Genomic DNA, 12,025 nt, shown 5'->3' with positions numbered 1-12,025 from the left:
ACTCCTCCCCAAGCCTGTAGTGCTGCTGGGGGTTGTTGTGGCCCAAGTGCAGCACCCGGCATTCGGCCTTATTGAAACTCCTCCAGTTGGCCTGAGCCCATCGCTCCAGCCTGTCCAGATCTCTCTGCAGAGCCTCCCTACCCTCGAGCAGATCAACACTCCCACCCAACTTGGTGTCATCTGCAAACTTACTGAGGGTGCACTCGATCCCCTCGTCTAGATCATCAAGAAAGATGTTAAACAGGAGTGGCCCCAAAACTGAGCCCTGGGGGACACCACTCGTGACCGGCCGCCAACTGGATTTAACTCCCTTCACCACAACTCTTTGGGCCCGGCCATCCAGACAGTTTTTCACCCAGCAAAGCGTGTGCCCATCCAAGCCATGAGCAGCCAGTTTTTCCAGGAGAATGCTGTGGGAAATGGTGTCAAAGGCCTTACTTAAGCCAAGGTAGACAACATCCACAGCCTTTCCCTCATCCAATAAGCAGGTCGCCCTGTCGTAGAAGGAGATCAGGTTTGTCAAGCAGGACCTGCCTTTCATAAACCCATGCTGACTGGGCCTGATCATCTGGTTGTCCCGCACGTGTTGTGTGATGGGACTCAGGATGAGCTGCTCCATCAGCTTCCCAGGCACCGAAGTCAAGCTGACAGGCCTGTAATTTCCCGGATCATCCTTCCGACCCTTCTTATAGACGGGCGTCACACTGGCCAATTTCCAATCTGTCGGGACCTCCCCGGTCAGCCAGGACTGCTGGTAAATTACTGTAAAATCCAAATACTATAATGCTCTGGTGACACTATCAGAAGTGACAGTAATCAAAAACTTTGGCTTTTATTTTGAAGGCCAGATTATGTTAGAAGTATCTTTTAACATCTTTGAGTAAACCTTTAAAATATACTACCTCTAGAAAAGTAAAGCTATATGCTTATTTAGAAATCTTAAATTAATGTAAAAGGGTTTAGGAGAAGAAAAGGAGAGGGGAAAAAATTAAGCCTTTCATGAACACCTAGAGATTTTTGTTCTTCAGAGCAGAGGCAGCTAACAAAAAACCCCTGCTTCCTCCCAAGTGTGGTAAAACAGACAGCAATGATTTGTACCACTCCCTGAGGTAACAATTCATAAGGAAATTTTAATAAAATAAAAATCCTGTACAAAGTAATTAGATGTATGAAAAATAGACAGACTCAAATACTTTCACCATATCCATTACATAAGCAGCTACTGAGAACTGCCAGCTTATTCCCTTCAACAATTTACAGAGGAAAAGGCTTAGATAATATGTTGAGTAAAAATAACCATGTATAAACAAAAAGAAGTCCATCTACAAAAGAGGGGTATTCCTCTCTCTACAAAAAAAAAAACCAACAAACCAACCCTCATTGCCTCACTGTCATTTTAAATGCATATACAACTCTTAGATTTAATATGGAGGAAAAATTACTGTTATTACCAAATTGAAAAGTCCAGGAAGTAGGATGTCAATATTAGTCTTGACAAGCTTACAAAGAGTCTCAAAAACAAATGAAAGCATTATAATCACATAGGAGAAACTGTAGTCCCTCTGACAAATCAGTATACTTTGCATAGTGATTTGGGATTAAACGGTTTAGTCCAGCCTCAGAAAGCAAGTAGACATGGTTTATGTGCAGCACTCTTCATGAAAACTCTTATGACAGAGGGATTTTAGGTTCCCCATACCTCTTCAACTAATTTAAAAGCTTCTCTTCAGATGGGAAGAAAGGGTCAGTAATTGCCTGGTGGGGAACAGACTGTCCTTGCACCTCATCATGCCTTCGAATGGAACTGCACAGTCTTCTGTTAAACTTCACTAAGTGGAAGAATCTACAATAAGATTTTGTCTTTTAATCAAGCTACAGGAATTTACATTGCTCCTCACAGAAGTATTTCTAAAGTTGTTCTTCTTCCAATTATACAGTGCAAAGCAGGAAAGAATTTTCCATTGTGCAACTAAAGTAATCACTGGCCAAAACCTCCTAGAAACATTTTATCATGCTCTGTTTAATCTGATGCCATGATTAACTGGTGATGAGGTACTTCCTACTTAAAAATACTGCGGCCATGCAGAATCTACTTAAAAGAACTACTGGGCATGCAGATTACTGAAAGTTCAGAAAAAACTCCATACAAAGCTTTTTTCAAAGCTTCACAGAGCTATTAAAGCTGGGAGCTGGGGTGAAGGGAACAAACAACCCTCCCAAAAGTAACTTGACATGTGGAAAGTTAGGAATTAGTGTAGAAATGTAACTAACACTATAGTTTCTTTCTCAACTTTAAAATGAGAAGGGGAAAGGGGAGTGGGAAAGGGGGGTGGGGAAAAGTACAATAGGTGTAAAAATGATCCTACAGGATATATGGTTTAACACTTGAATATAAATGCCTACCTGAAACCAGTTATATGAGAGAAGTAGGGAAGCACTGGGGTGGAAGAACACAGCGGGGAAAAACCCAAGCAATCCAGTCTTTATCAGTGCTCAGTCCTCAACAAAGTTTCCAATGTGGATTTCCAACTTCCCTTATGGGATTTGCAGGGAAAAAGTTCTCCAGTAAGATCAGCCTACAAATTGTTAATGACTGGTGGGTGTGGAACTGATCTTTCTTTTCAGTGATTTTAAAAAAATAAAACCAGCAATAGTAGTAAGTCTTCATAGTCCAATCCACAAACACATAATTTGCAGCAAGCAGCACCTCAAAAATTCAGCCTAACTTAAGTGACTTTTGTGCCTCCTTGCTAACTAGAGTATTTTGTATTGTGAAATTTAAGGATAAAGGAGCAGGCAAATTGAAGCAAGTGCAACTACGTGAAAATAACAGCAGTACTGCCACCTAGTGATTTGTGAACATAAATCGATTTCACATATTTGATAATCTTGCCCCATGTATTAGAAGAAAATCTTGGCTTATGCTTGTCTGAAAATAAAAAAGAAGGGATATGGAAAACAGAATTACAGGAAAACACAGAAAAAACACATTCCCAATGATCAGTCATTGTTAAAATAACCCCTTTAAGAAGTAGAACCATGAAATGTGTTAAGACTTCCATCAATTATTTGATTAAAAAAAAAAAACTTATTAGTACTAATGAAGTCACTATACGAATTATGTTAAACCTCCCACATTACACAACAAATATACAGTATACCCACAAGTTCTATGCCTAGTTGACTGGTAACTATATTTTACTGATTTTCACCAGCTGAATCTCATCTATTAACCTAAAGCCAAATCTCAGCCATTAGCCTCATTCACAAATGCAAGGCCTGTTTATTATACTGAAGGGAAAACCACACTAACATTCTGACTGAAAATTTTAACAGGGCTTGTGTCAAAAGCAGGAGCGAAACAATTTGATTTGGAGACTAAAAGGCTGAACTGGCAAATTATTCCTCTTTTGACTTAAATTTAATAGGAAATAATTACATTTGCACTAATATTTTGCAATAATCTTAACGACAACACCATATTTCAAAAGCATTCCTCAGGTAATTACTCTAAAATATAGAAATTCAGTTAGCAATAAGATTACCTACAAATGGAGATTAACAAATTTCACATGGATAAAGACACATTATCTAGAAACCAGTCATACTTCAGAGGTTATGAGGCCATATTTTCAGTCATCCTTAATTAACCCCTTCTTGTATTTCAGTAGACGTTCCTGGTAACAAAAAAAAAAAAAAAAAAACCCACCTCGAAAAAACATAGTATACTTAAGAACCCTAAGAGGCAAAACTATACTCTAAACAGAGCCTAAAATGAAACAAAACCACAGCTGGAATACTAAATTCAAACACTATTGAACTTCTCATCTTTAATCATAATAGGCATAACTATTTTAACACACACTGCTAATGGCTAAGCACAAGCTGACAACTGTCCAGAATAAGGAGCAGTCGTTTATTTATTTATTTGAACAAATCAATTGTTTGGAGCCCTTCCCAGTGTAACAACCTCTTCAAATAAAACGTTACACCCTAGTTTGCATTAACTGATAAGTCAGATTCACAGATACATGCTTCTATTCAACAGGAGAGAGTCAAAGGGAAAAAAAGCCCAAGAATTCATAAAGATGCAAACAAGAGAGATTAAAACCAGAATGACCAAGACAAAAGCAAGAAATAAAATTACAAAAAAAACCACCTTCAGCTATTAAAGACTGAGGCTGACATCAATCAAAAAGACAACATTGTAAAAAATGAAAACAAAACCAGAGTTGAACTGTCAGTATATTAAAGTTTCATCTGAAAAAGCCCTCACATCGGTTTATTCCATTTTAGAAAGGGAGAGCACGAAGTCAGGGACAACACTTCCTTCCAAGTCTGGTCTGATAAATGCAGGCAGGTCCCCGAGGACATGAAAAGTCTCACAGAATGCAAAGGGCGGGCATAGGGGGATCATCAGTTAATCACCTGGTGTTAAGTGACTTGTTCCAAGGTCTAAAGTCTTAAAGAGAGGTAATGAGGAAAGAGAAAAAAAAAAAAAAGAGAACAGAACTCTCCTATGCCTGTTATATATTCATAGAATAAATAGTTAATCACAACACCTGCATCACTTTTTCACCTTTTTTTTAAGGAAAAAAGTATTCTTCAGACATAACACTGTACCAAGCTCGCTCGAAACACCAGGTATGCCAGAAGGGGTTGGCCTTGTCTTGAGACTGGTGCAGAAAGGGTCATCTTAGCCCATAGATACCATAAATATAGGAAGTTTCACTCTTCTAAAAACTTCCTAATCTCTCAGAATTATTTTGTTCCCCCATTCTTAGTGCCATTGCCAACCTTTGGGATTTGTTCCAGACCACAGGTATCCCTACTATCAAATATTTATTTTTAAATATCACAAAGCTTACGTAGCTCCACAGACTACTTAGTTCCAGATCACTGATGCCCACAGTTAGAAAACTACTGATCTAATACACAATGTTACATGACTACATAAAACCATCAAAGAAACAGCTAAACAAAACCACATGCGTTCTACCAATTTGCACCAATAGCTGTATCACATTTGACACAACAGCTCTCAGAGGCTTTCCCCAAAAGAAGCTTTTTTCATGTGACAATAAAAATAAATCAATCATATAAATAGCAAATCACTTCAGCAATGCCTCCAGAGACATTATAATAACTAGTAAGCCTCCCGAAGCATCACTTCTATCAGATACTAACAGATCCTCGAGGGTGAGGATTTCCACTGCCAATCATGCTAATTCAAGCTGAAACCACACAGGTTTACCAGGACGAGCATTTCCATCCCTAGCTGCAAGGCCCAAGGCTCTCTACACGGTGCCTGGAAGAAGCTCAGTCACTCGGAGGGTGACTCACAAGAGCAGAACAATATAAGTGACGTAGCAAGTAGGTACAAGGACCAGCCACCTGGAAAGTCTAAGGAGTGCTGGTCCATTCGTGTGCTTGCACTGCCGAGGCAGCAAGGACGACCCTGATCTGCACTTGTAGCCCACCGACTCTCACTGTTACAAAAAAGCCCCAGAGCATGTTACTGTCAGCAGGGAGGACATGAGCCGCTGCTGCCCTTTAGAAGGACAAAATAGTTCAGAAAAAGAGGAATAAGCCAGAATGCCCATAGCAGGGTTAGCAAAGCAGCTGCTTCCCAGGACTGAGCCCAGTGAGGGGCCGACCCCGTGCAGTCCCAGGCGTGCCGTCCAGGGGGCAGGTCTCGGGACGGCTCCCGGAGCTCGGCCCGGGGACCCTACAGGCGCAAACACCCGCGGTCGGGCCGGCAGCCGCCCCGCAGGGTCCCGGCGATGATGGACCGCCAGAGCGGGGCGGCCCAGGCCGGTAGGCCAGGCCGAGCGGCGCGGATCCCGCCGACAGCCGCCGCCCCCAGCCGGCAAACACCTCAGCGGCACCCCCGCCCTACCTGCCAGAGCACCCCCAGCCCCACGCCTCCGGACCTGCCCCAGCCACTTCGGGCACCCAGCGGCGGCATCCGACACCCGGGAGCGCCGGGAGGCCACCACGGCGGGACGCCGCCGCCGCCCGGCCTAGCCCAGCCCTCCAGCTACTCCCTCCCCGCCGCCGGGGACTACGGGTGCCAACGCGTCCCCTCTGCCCGCCACGGCACGCGGCCTCACCGAACCCAAGCGCCAGAGCCTGCCGCCCCCCGCGCCGCGACCCGGCTGGCCACGCGCGCCTGGCGGGAAAGCCGCGCGCGGAGCCTCGGCGGCAATGAGCAGAGGCACCGGACCGGCGCCGCCGCCGACTACAGCTCCCAGCAGCCCTGGCGGCGCCGCGCCCGCGCTCCGCGCTGCCACGTCGGCCGCCGCGCTGCCTACCGACGGAGCGTGCCCACTGACCCTTCCGCCTCGCACCGGGCGCCGCCGAGTCTCGGGCGGCGCGTCCTTCTGCCGCGGGCCGGGGGGGCAGCTCCTCGCCCGGCGTGGCCCTCAGCGGCTCGCTCCCTGCCTCCAAAATGGCGGCAGCGGGGAGCAGGACGCCTCTTTTGCCACGTTCACGGGCGGCCGCGGGAGGGGCCGCGGAGCGGGCCAACGGACTCTGCCTGGCGGGGGGGGCGGGGGGGGTGGGGGGGGCCGGCCCGCCCGCCAGCCAGCCCGCCCGCCAGCCAGCCCGCCCGCCAGCCCGCACGCCATGTTTGCGCGTTGTCTCGCGCTCATTGTAGAAATCACCGAGTGCATGAATATCAGCAGTATTTAATAAATACTGTATTTAAAATGCAGCATAACAGTGTTAAAAGCTTCATTGTCCATTTCACTCTTCAATCAAAAAAGAGAGAGGAGGGGAGGGGAGAGGAGAGGAGAGGGAATAAGAATAGTTCATCATCATCAAGTATCAGCCCAGTGTCTTCCTCCTCTCGGTATTGACGAACTTAAAAAGCCCTTTCTTGTTGGCTGACACAACACAGGCCAGTTTCAACTCTCGCTGAGCTTTGGCCTTTTGTGCCATGGGGACCTGCGTCTTCCTGTGGGGCCCGGCAGCAGCTCTTGTGCCGAACCCCGCAGCCGCCTTCTGGCCCTCCCCTCATCTTGCATGGCTGGCTTGGCTGCAGAAGGGGTCACAGAGCTGTGTGTGAGAGGAGGGCAAAGGGCCTTGGGGAGCAGGGGGAATATGCGCTGCCATTTCTGCCGGGTTCACTCGCAGCAGAGAGGAGCTGTGCTGGGGGAAGTCCTGCAGAGAGCGTGCAGTGGGGATGGGTGGTGGGGGTGGTGGTGAGGGCTCTGATGGGAACTGATGGTGCCCATCTGCTGAAGAGGGGTCCTTCCCAAGCGGAGGAGGAGAAATGCTAGTGCCAAGGTTGGATCTGGAAGAGCAGGAAGAAAGCCTGTGCTCGAGGGCAGCAACATCTCCGTCCTTCTCAGCTCATATCCACTTGAGTGAGGGGAAAGAGGGTCCAGCAAGACCAGACAGTGCGACTCAGTGGCACTCAATCAGTGCAGAGACCTTTCAGGTCCATAGGGCCAGGCACCATGGCACCTTGCTGAAGGGAAGGGGGCCCTGCAAGAGCAGGGGGCAAAGACCCACAGTGCTGTGCTCTGGGGAGAGGTGCACTCATAGAGAGCCACACAGGTCCATCCCCATGATAGTCAAAACAGGGCAACGAGACTGTGCAAGACCACAGGGAGAAGCCCCATGGTGCTCTGCTAAGGACAACAATAGGAAACAGTGGGCAGAGCCCCAGGAGAAGGGGGAGAAAGCAGCAAGGGTGGGGATAGCAATGCCACCTGCGCTGTTAGTAACACAGACTTTTTCTGCAGTTTTCAGGACTTTATTTTCTTTTACTGCCTGATAATTAGACTTACAGGGCCGGAAGCCCTTGAGGGCCAGCGCATGCCCCAGCTGCTGGCCCAGCCCTGGTTTTGGCAGCACCTGGGGCATTCCTCTAGTGCTGGCAGTGGTGTGGTCTCTTCTTGGCTGGAGAAGATGCCTTGGGGGTGCCAGCCTTCCTCTTTGGGGGTTGCCGTGGTCCCTCAGGGGAGCGATTCCTGCCCTGGCTGGAAGTAGACGGACGTGCCATGGCCTCCTCGGGCTCCTCCTGGAGCTCTTCTTGTTCTTCGGGGATAGGAACAGGGGCAGAGGGAGGGCTGCCGGGACCCCCCCAGAGTGCAGCTGCTGAGGTGCTGGGGAGGTCTGTGCTGGTTCCTTCAGGGCTGCCAGAGGGGGCTGGGCCAGGTGCGGGAGACCCTTCTCGGGAGTCAGCGGGGCCGGGAGCAGCCACAGGGCTGCCCTCCCACCCCCCGGCAGCGTGGCCGTCCTCCAGGCCCAGCAGATGGCGGGCGTCCCCGCTGCACCATTTCACGGTGACACCAGTAAGCTGGTGCACAAATGTCACTGCATGGTTTTGGAGGGAGGCCCCCAGCAGCTGGACCAGTAGGTCTTCATCCAGCCCAGCTAGGGCCAGGAGGGCCACAACGAGGTCCTCCACTATGTCTGCCAGTGAACGCTGGTTCCCAAAAATCAGTCCTAGTTCCTGATGCACCCAGGGCAGAAGAGACTGGAGGAGAGCTGGGTGGTCCCGGAAAAGGGATGCCAGGTGCTGGGCTGCACACTGCCCAGAGGAGCCCTGGGCACCATCCCCACAGGTGGCTGTTCTGTTGGTGCAGGGCTGCGGGCAGCTGGATGGCCAGGAGCTCCTACTGCCTGGCGGCTGACGACTGATGGTGCTGCAGGGGGTGTGATCACATGCTCCTCAAAGTCATCGTCCGCCCACACCGAGTGCAAGACGGAGGTGATCCTCCTCTTGCGGAGGGGGCACTCAGGCTTCGTCTCAACCCACTGCAGGATGCAGTTGTAACAGAACTGGTGGAGACATGGCATCCCGTAGCTGGCCTCCTCCCAGCTGTCCAGGCAGATGGGACAGCGGCTGTCCAGCTCCGTGGCCACACTCTTCATGTGCTGCGGTGGGATGGGGGGAGCTGGGGATGTTGAGTTGCTCCCTCCTACCGGTGCTGCAGTGGTTGGTGTCACACTAGAAAATGAAGAGAGGCCACAGTCAGTGGCTGGTCCAGGGAGGTATGGAAGAAATGCCCAGGTCCCTCAAAAGGACATCCTCTCAGGCCCCCAGGGTGAGGTGTCGCTGCCCAGCTCACCTCTGCTCCTGCGAGCATGACTCTGGGTGCCCCAGCAGGGCTGGGGAAAGTCCTTCATCGGCTCTGGGGTCGGGCATGGAAAGCTGCAGTGAATTCCCCAAGCACGACACCAGCACCAAAGGCCTTGCTCCACCATCCATCATCCTCCTTCGGGACTGTCAGCGCAGATGCCACCAGGCATTGATACGCCCGTAGAGCCGGACACAGCCCTTACGCAGGCAGCCCCCGCCCCGGGCCGCCCGGCCACGCGTCCTGCCCGCGTCCACCCTCTGCTGGGGACTGGGCTCCGCTGGGATGCTCCTGCCCGGAGCTGCCACGATGGTGCTGCCCAGGTTCATGGGGACTGCTACTGGCGTGTTCAGAATCATTGGCTCCTTGTCCCCATCCTCAGACTTGGTGTCCATGCGCAGCACCGGCAGCTCCACTCCATTGGCCTTGAGCCACATGCTGGTCAACAGCTTCCACCGGCGAGTGTTGGGACTGTCGGGGACCAGCTGCACATCCCTGGGCGTCTCTGCCTTGTCCCCCTCATCCCCAGGGACCTGCTCTTGCCTGGTCCCTGCTGACTGTTCCAGTGGGGGGTCCTGGCCCAGGGCTGGTGCCACGTTCTCCACCAGCCCCTGATCATCCTTGTGGGACTGGGCGGATCCCGAGTGCTCCTCCATGGCACTGGGGCAGGGCTCTGGGAAGGAGCAGAGGGTGTCCACCGGACTGGAGCTGCTCGTTGAGGGGGAGCTCGGGGATGACGTCTGGGGTAGCGGGCACAGATGCTCCGTGCTTGGTGCCTTCGTACTGGCACTGCAAAAGAGAGGGAAGTGAACCTGCTGCACCCCGGCCCCTCCGGTGGGACAGGCAGGGCTGCCCGGCGTGGGCAGGGCACGGGCTGAGTGTCTGGGGCAGGATCTGGGGTTCTCCCCCAGCACTCACCATGTCTCTAGGCTCAGTTCGCTCTTCTCCGGCTTGGCGGCTCTCACCGTCCTCCCTCGTTTTGCCTTCTGCCTCAAGCTCTGCACGACCACAAGAGCTGGGTGGGACGGTAGCAGCTCCCAGGCCCACCCCACACCACCCCCACAGCCCCCCCACACCACCCCACCCCACACCACACCACCCCCACAGCCCCCCACCCCATGCCATCCAACCCCCTGTCGCAGCGTGGTACAGCTGTCACCTACCCGAACGAATATTCCTGTCACCTATTTCCAGAGAATCTACTGCCTATGTCACTACATTGTTTGGGGGAGAGTCCCTGAGGATCTTCCACAGGTGTCTGCTCTGCCCTCCCCGGGATGGACCCGTCGCAGCTGCAAAAATGATGTCTTGGGGCACAATCCTGTCCGAGGCCCCTCACAGCAATGAGCACCAACTGCCGGCAGCCATCAGCGAGCAGGCATCAGCTCCCCCCTTTTCTTGAGACTTTGGACTCATAAATCCAAGCTCTCAATACTCAAAACCCAAACCTTCTTTTCAGGCAGAAAAAGAGCCGCCGTCGCTGTGGCAGAAGAGTCAGAAGTCCCCCAGCCAGAGCTGATCCGGCCGTTTCTTGAGCCAGTGTTAATCAGTAAATGGCAAGTATGGAAGCACAGAGTGCGGCAGGTGCACCCGCCCAGTGAAAATCGTGCTTCTTGGCTGCTGAAGTGGAGCAGCTCGTGATTGCCTGTGCTGTCGGGGCTTCCCGGCAGTTGGGGCCTTCAGCCAATGGGAGCCGCTATGGAGCGCAAATCAGATCGGGCCTGGGTGTCAATGGAGTCCCCTGGGGCAGCCATTTTGAGCTCCTCCCCTCAGGCAGCCATTTTGAGCTCGTCCCCTGGAGCAGCTCGCTGCGGTCGAGGACTCTCCCCTGGGGTCAGGAGAAAGGAAACTCCTCCAGATGATTTGGGTGGGGACGCTGCCCTGAGCAGGTCCTCAAGGTTGAGAGCCCTCACTTGTTGTGTGATGTGGTGGTTTAGCCCCTGCCAGGGTCTGAGACCACGCGGCCGCTGCCCCTGCCCCACAAAGGGAGTGAAATGCAAAGGCCCAAGACTGAAATAAGGAAAGGTTTAATACAACAGTGCAATAGCAACACAACAAACAACAACAATAACAGTAATAGTGATAGCAATGAACAGAGCAAAATAGCTACCAAATACAGCAGTTTGAAGCACGATGTACAAAACCACGAGTGCACCGCGCTCCCACGCCAGGAAAATGTGACCTGCCAGGATGTGACTTCCGCATGGTATCTGAATAACCCTGCTAGAGCTCCCCCCCCACTGCTGGGGAAACTTAACCCTATCCTGGTTAAACCAGGACATAATCCACCCCTTTATTCTATAACATGTGCATCACATCCAGCTGCCACTTAGCAATTAGCATTGACAAAGAAAAATTAACAAAAGCACAGTATAACTCACGGTGTGTTTTCACCCACAATCAAGTCCCCTTGTGGTACGCATCGGACCTCTCCATCCTTCTGCATCACCCACCAGGTGCACCCAGGTCCTTGAGCAAAAACAATCCCGTGGATGGGTTTGCCTTTGCCCGGCGCAGGACTAACCCAGGCCATTTTTCCCAGCAGATCCCTCATGCACACCACAGGGACTCTATCCCTGTCCACAACACGTGGAAGTTTTGACTGAGCCGCGCCAGCTCGATTGGCAGATCCTCTTGTGTTGACTAACCAAGTGGCCTTTGTCAGATGTGTGTTCCAGTGTTTGAAGGTTCCACCCCCCATTGCTCTCAATGTAGTTTTTAACAGTCCATTGTAGCACTCGATCTTCCCAGAGGCTGGTGCGTGGTAGGGGATGTGGTAGACCCACTCGATGCCGTGTTCTTCTGCCCAGGCATCTATGAGGTTATTTCGGAAGTGAGTCCCGTTGTCCGACTCAATCCTCTCTGGGGTGCCGTGTTGCCACAGGGCTCGCTCTTCAAGGCCCAGGATGGTATTTCGGGCGGTGGCGTGGGAC

General features: G+C 51.3%; 1 protein-coding gene across 5 annotated transcripts in view; it reads right to left on the bottom strand.

The window, feature by feature from the left end:
* Window positions 1–6,437, bottom strand: part of PRRC1 (proline rich coiled-coil 1) — a 33,537-nt gene extending 27,100 nt beyond the window's left edge. For 2 of the 5 annotated variants that reach the window (XM_074855009.1, XM_074855014.1), the window contains exon 1: window positions 6,114–6,242. The gene's annotated coding sequence lies outside the window, so the exon portion shown is untranslated. Of the gene's footprint in view, window positions 1–2,403; window positions 3,070–3,545; window positions 5,738–6,113; window positions 6,243–6,314 lie in introns of those variants that run through there. The other 3 variants (XM_074855012.1, XM_074855010.1, XM_074855013.1) reach the window with 3 other exon arrangements.
* Window positions 6,438–12,025: the final 5,588 nt, after the last annotated feature.

Source organism: Strix uralensis, chromosome Z (assembly GCF_047716275.1).
Source record: "Strix uralensis isolate ZFMK-TIS-50842 chromosome Z, bStrUra1, whole genome shotgun sequence".
In the NCBI taxonomy this organism is placed as follows: domain Eukaryota; kingdom Metazoa; phylum Chordata; class Aves; order Strigiformes; family Strigidae; genus Strix; species Strix uralensis.
This window is presented reverse-complemented; position numbering and strand designations above follow the sequence as displayed.